Raw genomic sequence first — 12095 nt, 5'->3', positions numbered from 1 at the left:
GATAAACTTGAAGTAAACATTATTAAGTCAATCGCATAGAAAATATTTTGCGAAAAGTCTAACCGGAGTCTATTCTAAAACAAACTGAATAAACATCTTTGCTGAGAAAATCATATAAAAAAATAAAAAAATTTTCCTTGCTTGGGTCAGGTAGAATTTAAAGAGACGCCATTATTTTCTCCTGGCATTGAAACGTTAGCTGTTGAAACACGTCCCATAGGTGGGTAATTCAATGATGTTTGTCAATGTTTTTAAAATCTATAGGTTTTTTAGAGGAATTTAAGACTTGAATAGGAAGATGAAAAATTGTAACAGGAGTTAAGCTTCCATCGGCCAGTTGCACCATCAAAGCTGCTGTCAATTTAGTAGGTCACAATTAGGGTGACTTTCAAAGATCAGCTATTTGAATTATGTAGTTAACTGCATTTGAAGCTGATGCAGGCTTCTTGAGCACAAATCTCGTTCCATCTGAACAAACGGCTGTTTATGATAAACTGTTCATTCAGAACAGGCACTCGTGCCAAAATCGATACGGTAAATAAGCGTTTCATGGATAAATGCCGGCGTGTTCACTACTTTAAGAACGCGAAGTTAAATATATATATAGACAGCAGCTCAACTTAAACTTAGATAGTAATTTTTTTTCTTTGAAGAAGAAAATCTTCTCATTTCGGTCGAACTGAAGTTACATAGACTATAGCTATCTGTGAGCCAACGCGTCCAAATATTTCAGTCGTCAAACTATATAGGTCCTAAATAACAAACGTAAATTAACATTTGCAACTACGAGAGAAAGGCATAACTGAGTTAGTAAATTGCATTAGAAAAGGAAGACAAAAAGGCTTTCTTTATTCTCGACTCAGTTTCCTCACGATAAAACCAATGCGTTTTAATCAAACACTCTCAGTTTGTTTTCCTGCATCCTTTCCTAGGTCGATCTGCATTAAACTTCATTAGCTGATACTTATATTAACTTCGGATGAATTTATAATTCACTTCGAGTATTTAAATACAATGTGTATATACACTTGATCACTTTCGAATCCCGTTATCTTGTAATTGGCTAAACGTGCCTGCTTAACAGGGGAAACGTCTCTGTGTTTATGAAACCTATTCTTTTTTGGAGAGGTTAACGGAGTGATGCATGAAGCAGAATGTCAGAAAGCTGTGGAACACCAACGCCTATGAATACACGCATATTAGTCATTGAGGTTTTGGCTAGGTAGATATAATATGTAATACTGCAAACTAGGTTACATTCAAATAAAGGAAAATGCCTGCAATTGGTACCAGTGCTAAGGCTCAACCCCACCAGGTGACAATTGCTTACAGCATTTTCTCTGTATGGCGCCAGCGGTCGAGCTCCTGAGCAGCATCTACTTTATATTAGCTCAAATAGGTACTAAATGACGACGCAAGGTAGCCCAGCGCGAATTTACATGCGGTAAAAACTAAACCACGTATGAATACCAGGCAAAGTTACTGTAAATTTCTACTGAAGTGCAGACGCCCATGCGACTTAGCGCCTGGTGAAAGTTGAAGCATATCATCAGTTGCTAGAAGCTGCGCCGAGACCTGATCCCAAGAGCCAAATGGGAGAGGGCGATTATTGCATTGTGATATTCTATTCGAGCTCAATCTAAATCGAGAAAAAAGAAGGACAAAAAAGTCAGATCAACTGAAATGCGACGGTCGAGGCCAGTTAGAAATTGATAAGGTTGTCGTGATTTTTCCTGTTGATCTTTTTCAAAACAGTGCGTGTATTTCACGGAGGCCATATTGTAATTTGTGTGTTGAGTTGGCTCTCCAGTCGTTGGTGGGTGAAGTGTGAATTGCGATTCTGTTCTGTCGAAGGCGCTCAAACTTCATCCAGGTATTGATGGTCGGCGAAGACAGATATGAACTGTATTCAGTTATGACGGTTGTGCTTATCGCAGCAAGGTTATCGAACAAAGGAGAAGCTTACGCCTTGTCGATAGAGGTACGGTGGTGATTAACTACTTAAACGAAGATTGCAAGAAACCGGCGTTCAGATCTAAACGCTTTTTAATTTATTGCCAACGCTCCGACGAAAAGTTACGATAACGACAACAACAACAACGTCTATTTAATTATTGTTCGGTTTTTTTCTAATTTTGAAGAAAAGACACTGCTTTCTGAAAATTTGGTCATAGACAAAAACAGGGTTTCGAAATAGTGTTTACTTACGACATTCGAAACAGACAGCCCGTTTGTATATAAGCGAATACCAATAACACAGACCAACTGAACGCGATCTAACTTAATATATCGCTTAACGTTACTGAAAGGTAACCCGAAATAGTACTATCCTCGCACATATATAGAATATATCGAAATTTTTATAGTTGCACCTATTCATTTTTGGTCGATCCTTTCACAATGTAACTCGGCAACTGAATATTGTGAGTTAAAGTGTTAGCATGAAATATTCGTTAAGATGCAATATTTTTTTGAGCGAATTTTGAAAAATGCATACTGTGGCGTTTAAGAGACATTGCAGAGCGACTAGCAGCCGTAAAGGACAATGTATTTTGGCGGGAAACTACAAAAGACTTCTTTCATAGGCAGTCGGATACTGATGACTGGTTATGTGCAGGATACCATCAAATTAGAAAAATTGGTCGGCTTTTGGTAAATGAAGGAATTTGCTTTTGCAGGCCATTCTCCCGACCACAAATAGAAGAAGTCTATTTTATTCATTGTTGATTGCTTTTTGTGTACAAAAAACTGCGAATGACACGAACAAACATGGTTCTGGTCTCACCGTTTCTTATTTGTGATTTTCTGCAGGGGAGCAGTTTGCAAAAAAGCGTGTGTTGTTTAATTTTTACTGGTAACATATCATGTTGGAGCAGCTGTTATAACTATAATACAGAGTATTTTATCATTTGAATTAACTATATTTTTCTACTGCAGTGTTTGTTCCACTGCCCAGTGACAATAGGTGTTATTTTTAAATATACGCTGTTTTAAACTGCATAGCGAAAATATCCTATGATAAATATTGTGTTTATTGAAATTCCTAATTAATTTAGGCAAGGCGTTTTCAATTTACGTCCACAGGACATACTAAACTTAGATCGTGTTGCACGGGTCTCTACACTCACGATGTTTTGTTCTAGATCACTGCGATATAGTATTCAAGCATTGGAATAAGTATACGTCAATAGGGAACGACTGAGAAAAAGATGGGGTTGATAGACAACAGAAAAAGGGGTAAGTTATCAAGGCACGCGCTCAAACGCAGTTAGTTAATGTTTCATCGTTCCGACAGTTAAGGAGACACGCGAGGTTTTAGTCCAGAAACGTCATTTCTTTGGTAGATTGTGCACTTCTGTTAACATATTGCTTAATATGCCACTAAAATTAGATCTAGCTATTTTTACATTGATAAAACATAAAATAAATGTTTCTACAAAGGTTACTTGAATGATCAATTTTTGTAGTCGCAATGCTGGGTCTAAGAGGCAAGGGAAATATTTTCCTCATGCCTGGGAAGAGGTGCTCCTTTTAATCAATACAAGAATGATTTTTTATTAACATATTGTTAAAACCGATATTATTGTTTGGGCTTCTTCTCACAAAATGGCTACCATACGATCGAACTGAACCTCAAACAGCAATATTTTTTATTCAGTAGCGTAAATATATCATCCATTTAGATGGTTTACGAATATCCGGAAATGAGCGGTTTGTGTCGAGGGTAAATTTCTTATAAAAGCAGTTTGTATGATAAGGCCGAAACAACTCAAAAAAATTTAGGGTAGCCGCGATATATGTGGCATCTTATGTTAAGTATCTTCATTCACACAAGTTGTGTAGCATGTGTGGGACTTGAAGCAGTGACTCCTGATCTCTCAAATGTTATATTATACAACTAGCTCAAACTCATTTCTTTTGACCAAGGCCTCTATATAAATTTTCAAGTTAATTTTACCCTATGCTGTTATGAATCTTGGATATAAACATTTTAACCTGAATATTTCAATTTCTTCATAATAGCACCAGTTCGCTGGTACTTCTGGCAAGCCTATTTCTATTTTTTGCTTATTATAGACTTCGCTTGCTTTGTTTTTTACTGTTGCACACACGCAATTTTAAACTCGAATTTGGCGCGCTTGATACGAATGTGGTCCGTTAAGGTGGTACCAAATGTGGTACAATTGACGCCGCTACAAGCTCGTCGTCGTTTAGCTAGTGATGCTGATGGTAGCTAACACTTGGTGGTCGTAGTGGGCTGTGCACAACGCCTGGCCTGACGTCATTTGTCGAGTAGCTACTGCTGCAGGAGACTTGAAGTACAACTGCAACAGCGTCCGCAGTAGCGGTGGTTGACACTACACGGCTTGGCCTGGTGGGCCTGCTGCTCGTCTTTACCTTGATTGGACTTGTTCAAGCGACAGAATCAGTACACGCCGTTTCGTAACTATTATCTGCCAGTTAACTACTGATCGTTGCGAGGTGAAGCAGCACAGGGACGATAAACGATCAGCTAGTTAACCGGGAAGGCTGCAAGACGAACAGACAGGTAGGCAGGCAGGTAAGAACTGCCAGACTTCGTCGCACCATTGTAGCCGCCGGCCTGTGGTGAGGTGAGGAAGCGCCGTGAACTTCTACTAACTTAGGACGGTCAGCCTCGAGCAGTCGTCGTAATCATGTAATAACGTTGTGTGTGGCACTTTCACCTGGGATACAATAAACCGGCGACCAGCAGTAAACACAATCGAGCCAACTTCGAGACATCCAGGTCTCACTCAGCTAACGTATGAACGGAACCAGCAGCAGCAGTCTGCAAACCCTAGGGACACCGTAATGGTGAGTCGTCTGTGAAGAGTGGTTGTATAAAAATGTTGTTTTTTCTTCCTTTTTACTTGTGCTGGTCGATCAATAATTGTGAATCTTGCGGCAGTGAATGGGACGTAACCGAAGGGCCTGAGTACAAGCCACGACCGAAGACGGCTGCGAGTCCGTCGCGTGTTGTAAGTGTTCATTCGGGTATGGCTGGTCGATGTCGATATGCCTACTGTCCGTTAACACAGACAACAGCAGCAGCAACGGTAACAGCGGCAGTTGCATGTCCAGCATCGGCCTAATTGTTGTCCCTAACATCAGCACCCTCAGCAGCGCAGTTCCTGCGGCGGCTCCAATAGGCGCAGCTACGGGGTTCCGTGCGAGTCATCAGATAACCAACTATTGTAATCTAATGATTAACGAATATGTCGGAGTGGTAATAGTGTACGACATTGCCGTGCACCGCCTTTCGTGAAGATCTCGTCTCAAACGACACCAAACACCCGTTGTATCGGAGGGGGCAGACATATTGGGGTGTTGTGGTGGTTGACCCAATTGGAGTTTATTCCAGTCAGTTTGCTTGTGAAACTATGGCTTTTTGTTTGCGTTCCCCGTATCGACGTGTTCACTGGCGTGTGGAAGTTGAGATTGTCTGTCTATATCGGTGCTGCGGTTACAGAAAGCAGGTGCTTACTTCTAGCAAATTTTTTGATCAAATAAAGTGTGGAAGTTCTAGTGGGCTACGAGAGGGAGCTATGGGTAGCCATGTCTGACTCACTTGGCTGTTACCTCTCGCAACGCATGAGTACAACGTAAATTACGTTTCAAACACAGTGTGTTCTATTTGCATTCCTCGTTTTCTAACAACTTCAGATAAATGCAAGAAACTAACGAATCGATTAATGTTAATCCATGATTCATTGAAGGCCAGCTGTCGACAACCAACCCTATCCTACGGTGTTTGTCACCTCTGATGTTTGTATGATTGAGACAGTATGTGTACACGTGTACATGCGTGTGCTAATTCACTTGCCTTCAGCAGTGGTTATTATCCTCATAGTCACTACATCGGAAAAGACGAGAATTTAATATTTACCTTCGACATTTTAACGCGACGTAAGGGGCATTTATTATGGCCCACCAGATAATTTGCTTGTATTCTGGCACATATTTAATGTGGTTAGTGTTTGTAGCGCTTCGATTGGTCTTGGCATATGTCTGATTGCTAAACCTATACCCTATGGTGTTTGTGTGAATAGTTGTACAGATATCCTTTGTAATATATGTATACATATATTCATCTGATTGTTACTGGTGTATGGTCATTATAACGGTTAGTTTCTGTGCTTCAACCTCCTACCTACAATACTGTAATATTACAGATAATATTCCTAATTTAACCCAATAAGGTGAATCGGTATCTCACAGCGTTTCCCTGAGGCCTTCAGTGCTGCAAACAAACACTACTGTTAGTTCCGGTACATGTCATAAATGTATGCATATATGGCAATAGGTCGTGTTTGCGCGATAACTCTGTCCAGTGCTCGAGTACTAAGACAAACTAAGGTGAGGTAGAAACTGGCGTGCTATGCTAACAACAGAAGTAGAAATGTTTGCTACTTAAATATGCTAGTGAGGAAACGATGCTTAGCTACGATTGGCTATTCATGTTGATGCCTTTCGTTCCGGCGCTAGCAGAGGGAGGCTATTGTGCAACATAAAATACAACTAATTAATAATAATACTACATATAACATAATGTTTGTGGCCATTCTGAACTTTGCTCTAAATTGGCTACTTCGGTGGGGTTGTCTGTATAATAGAATAGTATTTCAATTTTTGTTCAAGCAGCGTTTTATCTAGACGTAAGTACAAGTAGACTGGCAGAAATAAATCTAGGCGTGGTTCTCGTGCAATCTACCAACGTAATTTTCGCTCTTGCCACTTCGACAGCATTAAGCAATCACCATCAGTAGTTAGTGGTTTCGTAGTAGAACGGCTGATGCGAGTCCGTCTTCGCAAACGCAGGTACTCGTGCAAAGCATCTTAATGGACAGAACACATACATCGATCTTGGGGCGCAGAATTATGTAAATGTGATCCATTGCCGTACGCAATAGACAATGACTGACTCACTAATACATCATGGATGGACAGCCCAATCGTAAAGCAACGGATAGATGATGACCGAGGAAAAGTGCTAGTGGTAACAAGCTAGTTCCGAATAGGTGAGACTGTCATCTACTCGATTCATCGCTAGCGCCGCTTAAGTGTATCAATGATCATCAATAGGGCAGTATTATCCTGACTCTTAGCAGTAATAGTACTAGATAGTGTACTAGCATTGTTTACCAAGCATGTGGTAAAAACATAATTCTAGGACGGTAATATTACCACGGCGGGGTGGAAAGCGCAGTAAATGTTTCTTAGCCGAACATTTCGTCCTACATTGTGTGGCTTATCTGCAACTTGGCTGGCCACAACTCGGAATTTGCTATAACACTATGGACGTTGCACAAGGCTGGAACATCTAATCGGGTAGACGAAAGCTGTCCGCCCGCGTTTCTTATTCTATCGGTCGCTGCCCACCTCACTTTTAACTGCGGAAAAATCCATAGCAAAATGAGGCGTTCCTTTTCGGTTTCCTAAAAAGGTAATAGATTTAATAATTCAAACCGAGCGCCGTGGAGCTACCTCTTTTGGTCTTAAGAATCACTGTAGCAAAATCAGTGAGAGACATCCTGGTACCTATTAAGTATACTTATTACACATCTAGGGTTTAGTTCTTCCTTATTCATTCTATTGCGTAATACGTATCGTGCTATGATCGATTAGGCGTATTATTAAGCATAACTTAAGCTGTTGTTAACAGCAAGTTTTAACATTTTACTTCGTAATGTACATATAATTGTGCTTAGTTCAAAATTATACAGTATTTGAAAGGATTTATATTTAAGGTCTGATGCTAGAGTGTTGGTTATCCAGGGTCGAACACCAATCTCAGTTGTGTGAGCCAAGCAGCAATACACGCTGTGAGTGAGCTGCAATCGCTCTGGGCAACAGGTGATCAATTGAATTGCCTCTAGTCTCAAGCCATATTAATACTGACAATCGAGAAGTTGCCGGCGCTGAGGCATTCGACCAGTCACTTTCCGTTACCGTTATCGAGCTAACGACGCCAGTAACATTCAAAACTAACGTAGCGAACTAACGACATAAAACACGATGTAACAATCTGTAACAAAAAAGTATCCACCGGAAAAAAAGACTTTAGTTGTTTTAAAGGCGAAAGATGGTGCAATGCGACTAAAACAGCTCAATTTTATCAGCGAATTGAAAAGGGGTTGTCGAATGTGGTCATCTTGCGTAAACGGTGAGATTGAAGTCGATCAAAACGGATATGACGTTCCAGGCGACGTAACTCTCTACTACATAAGTGTAGCGTATTTTTATTTATATTTATTATTTGTTATTTGATGCCTTATCGCTGCGATTATATTGTTGGGCGTGCCAGTCGAACTCATCCTTTCGGATGTTCTGTAGGATCTCCCCATACAATCATAATTTAACTTCTCATATTAGTTTGAGAAACTATAGAAATTTGTGAATTATGATGTTGAGCTGTTGTGTACCTCAAGGGAATTCTTCCCGATTGAATATCGAAAATTTCTTGACCCTATTTATTGAAAGCGAACTAGGTAGCTGGCATACAATCGAGAACCACTCGAGTGTAGCTAAAGCTCTGAAGCTCAATTTAGACGGGATCAGTAAGAATGTATGCAGCACGTTATGCACAGCCGAAAAAAATATTTTGTTAATCGTGCATATCACGATGTGTACACTAAATCTCTAAATTTAAAACGAAACTTATCGAATTCTTTGTGTAGACGCGTCATAGTTTGTAAGTGACATATTGAATAAATATGATCTTAAGTATCTTGTGCTGACTAGCAGGGCCTGTATCATCCTTTTGAGCCTGCTAGGCTTTGCTTATACCTAAAGGTGTCGTTTGCTTGCCGTAAGTCGGCAAGCGCGACCGGTCTAGAGAAACTTGGATGAGTAAACATTGGCTGCCACAGCTTGGAGGTTATATGCCGTTTAGAGCGACGTAACGGTAATATGTTATTTATTCGTAGACCATTTTATCTGCATGTTCAAGTATTTTTTCTAAAACTCCACCTAGGAGTTAAAATAGTGCCCATCGTTTTCGTGTTGACCGATTTATTCGTCTACATGCTGCTGTAATGGGCTTTGGCTTACCGAGATTGGCAACGATAGACAATAGTATGGAAAGCAGATTGATTCTCTCCGATGCAGTTAATTTTTAAAAATAACGTTAACAATAAATGTGAGCATCAGCAGCGTTCGTAGCAGCTAAAAAGAGCAAGTGTTTTTTTTAGTGACGGCGTATAAGAGCAAAAATATAGTTGAAAACTTCAACTTGAATGCTCTGTCTGTATGAGTTGCCTAAATCATTACGTTCAGTAGGTTCTTTCAGAAAAAATAGATATCTAGCGTGGATTGGAAGTGGAAAATACAGAAGCTACTTTATCGTATATGTTAGCCTTGTATAAATTATCATAACGAATACGAGAGAAAATTCATAAATTTAGTGTATTGCTTTACAGTTGATCACGAGCTGTTTAGTCAATATCGTTAGTTTTCTTGATCCTTTGAGTTACTTTTACAGCTAGCGCTATCAATTCATATGGCGTTCTCTGCAAAGTAGTTCAAGCGAGGTTAGCATTAGCAAGCGAGGTTCTATTTTTGTCGATCGTGCGGCAATTGTTTTACGTCAGACCCGCTAACTTTTGATTTGTCTGCGGTGCTTAGAGTCGACGGCCCGTCGAGGGGCGCGAAAGTGCCATGCAAGTCTGAGCGCACCGTATTCAGATCACGATAATTCAGCTTTCATAAAACCTAGACGTCATTGTTGCTTTTGATGATGCTGTATCACCACTGAAAGATATTTTTATAGGAACGACACGTTGTCAAAAACAGAAAAAAGCAATTGTGTTGTTACTTCTTCTGATCACTTTACGAGTCAAAAAAGCTGGACGCCCGCTTTAGATGTAGCGAGGTAGCCATAAGGTTGTCATAAGTATACTAGAGAAAAATGCGCATCAAAGGCGAATCTCGCGGATTTTCGAAGGGAGCTTCGAATGCCACGTCCAATATCGAAGGCGATCCTCAGTACTACACCTTTACGAATGGACCATGGCAAGTTGCTATTAACGGGCCCCCTAAACAATGATTTAACTTGCCTGGGTATCGTCCATTGTGGCATGTACAATTTTTCCTCCCTGTGCTAGAGTGTCTTTACATTGTACGTGTGCCACTTGACCAGTGACGAAATTCGGTAGAACAGGTTCAAGGCCATAATTGCAGGATAAAACAAGATTCGGAATCTAATAAAGCAAAAGTGCACATTTTTTGCTAGTTTTTACGTTACTACTAAAAAGGTTTCAAGCGAATAATAGGTATGAGTGAATATGCTAGTAGATAAATATGTATTTGCACCGTTTTGCATCTGATAAACTAACGCTAATCGATGTTCCTTATTTGCTTTCTCTTTCCAGGTGCAGCCAGACAGGTGCCAGTTGTTAAACTAGTGGTGCTCAGTTTATGCAGTTGTTTAGAGAGAGAAGGGGAAGAAAGCGAGAGGGGAACGAGACAGAACTTTGATATAGCTAAGCGATTCGGGTAGACTCTCAGCCCTTCAGACTCATCCGGTTTCGTGGGATTGTCCGCGGTGGAAGAGTATTCTCATCTGAAGATTTGCGGCGGTGCTCTAATCTGCAATAGGAGGTGGTGTCGTGTCCATCCGATCCGTTTCGGTGTGGGTGGTCGACCCCATCGCCACTGATTTTACAGCGGGAATAAGGGTCTCGTTTGGACATCTCTCAGCCCAGGGGCGTTTGTTGCTCACAAAGGGTTTTCCGTCCATTGTCTCCGCCAGCTTCATCGGCGCCAGCAGCGTCCATCTTCAGCAGCACTTCAACAGCGTGGCCTCTTCCGTCGGCTGATCGAGTTCGAGTTGATTGACACCCCATCGGTGGGGTTCCAGGTCGTCTACAACTGCTTCATCTGCGCGAGCTTCCACTGGTAAATTTGTTGAAAATGAAATTGGATTGTTGGCGTTCCACAAACATACAGACAAACAAACTATTTACAATGACGAAAATACACAAAGACGTATACTAGAGATTTGAATAAGAAAAGGGCAAGTTAATACTGAATGATCAATACGCAATCGGACTGATCATCATTGCAGCGTGGCTCTCTTAAATAAGACAGCGCTTAGACAGTGGCAAACAGCATTGCAGCCACTAACTGGTTCACTATTTTTTGAAGGTAGGAAAATAGTGTGATATCATAGGTAAATTGATAGATAAGTCTAATAGGTAAATGACTCTAATAGAGGTATATTATCTATATTCAGTCTTTTAGACTTTTCACGTTGTGATTCTGATGCAGTTCTATATTCTGATATTTGGTGTATGAAATTTCAAACATGCATTCACTATCAAAGTGTGTACATTCGTAGACGTATATACTGAAATGGATTATCCACTCGACGGGTGGAAGTTAGTTCGAACTTGATTCTTTATATCGCCACTTCGCCGTTTATTCATTCTCATTTGCGGACAGGTTACTAATCACAGCTTCACATCTGTGGGTGAAAACGGGGGTGAAGCGTATCAGTTGTCTTATCGCTAGATAGGTTTAACCTTAAGCTCGAAAGGAAAGGTATAGAATGGTTTAACTTTGACTGACCAAATGGGGAAAGAATGGGCCTGGCAAATCTCTGACGATTGAGGAGTGAGTTCTTGCATTCGGACTACGGTTTCATTTCTCCAGTCTCCTGCAGGATCGACGAATTTTCATCATTTTCTTTTATAGGCCGTTCAATCTTTCTATCTTCGTAGTACCTATAATTGTTCTGCTAGAAGTCGAGTGAGTTTTCCTATATCTTCATATGTCACTAACTAAATAGCTTTAGATTAAACCTGGTTTCGTTGTGGGTGCGTCGATGGTGAAAAGTCACCAAGTGTTTTTTTTTTTTAATAGAAGAGGCATTTGCTTGACATGTTTTTGCCATGCTAACTGGTCTGCTAAATGGAACAGGTATGAATCAGAAAGGCGTGCGTGATTCTATTGAGTTAATTAGGATCGTTAAATGTGCTTTCTGGCGTGCCAGTTTTATCGAGAAGCAAAACCTGCGTTTATAGAATCATCATATCTACATGTATAATCGAAGGTGAGGTGCTTTTCTGTACATC

General features: G+C 40.5%; 1 protein-coding gene across 9 annotated transcripts in view; it reads left to right on the top strand.

The window, feature by feature from the left end:
* LOC111269964 (uncharacterized) overlaps positions 1-12095 on the top strand; it is a 53008-nt gene that overhangs the window by 5639 nt on the left and 35274 nt on the right. For 3 of the 9 annotated variants that reach the window (XR_002686021.2, XR_002686020.2, XM_022849919.2), the window contains exons 1-2: positions 1993-4836; positions 10392-10917. The gene's annotated coding sequence lies outside the window, so the exon portion shown is untranslated. The other 6 variants (XM_022849922.2, XM_022849926.2, XM_022849921.2 and 3 more) reach the window with 4 other exon arrangements.

Source organism: Varroa jacobsoni, unplaced genomic scaffold, assembly GCF_002532875.2.
Source record: "Varroa jacobsoni isolate VJ856 unplaced genomic scaffold, vjacob_1.0 scaffold_1428, whole genome shotgun sequence".
Classification (NCBI taxonomy): Eukaryota; Metazoa; Arthropoda; class Arachnida; order Mesostigmata; family Varroidae; genus Varroa; species Varroa jacobsoni.
The sequence above is the reverse complement of the archived record's forward strand: the minus strand, read 5'-3'. Positions and strand labels throughout refer to the sequence as shown.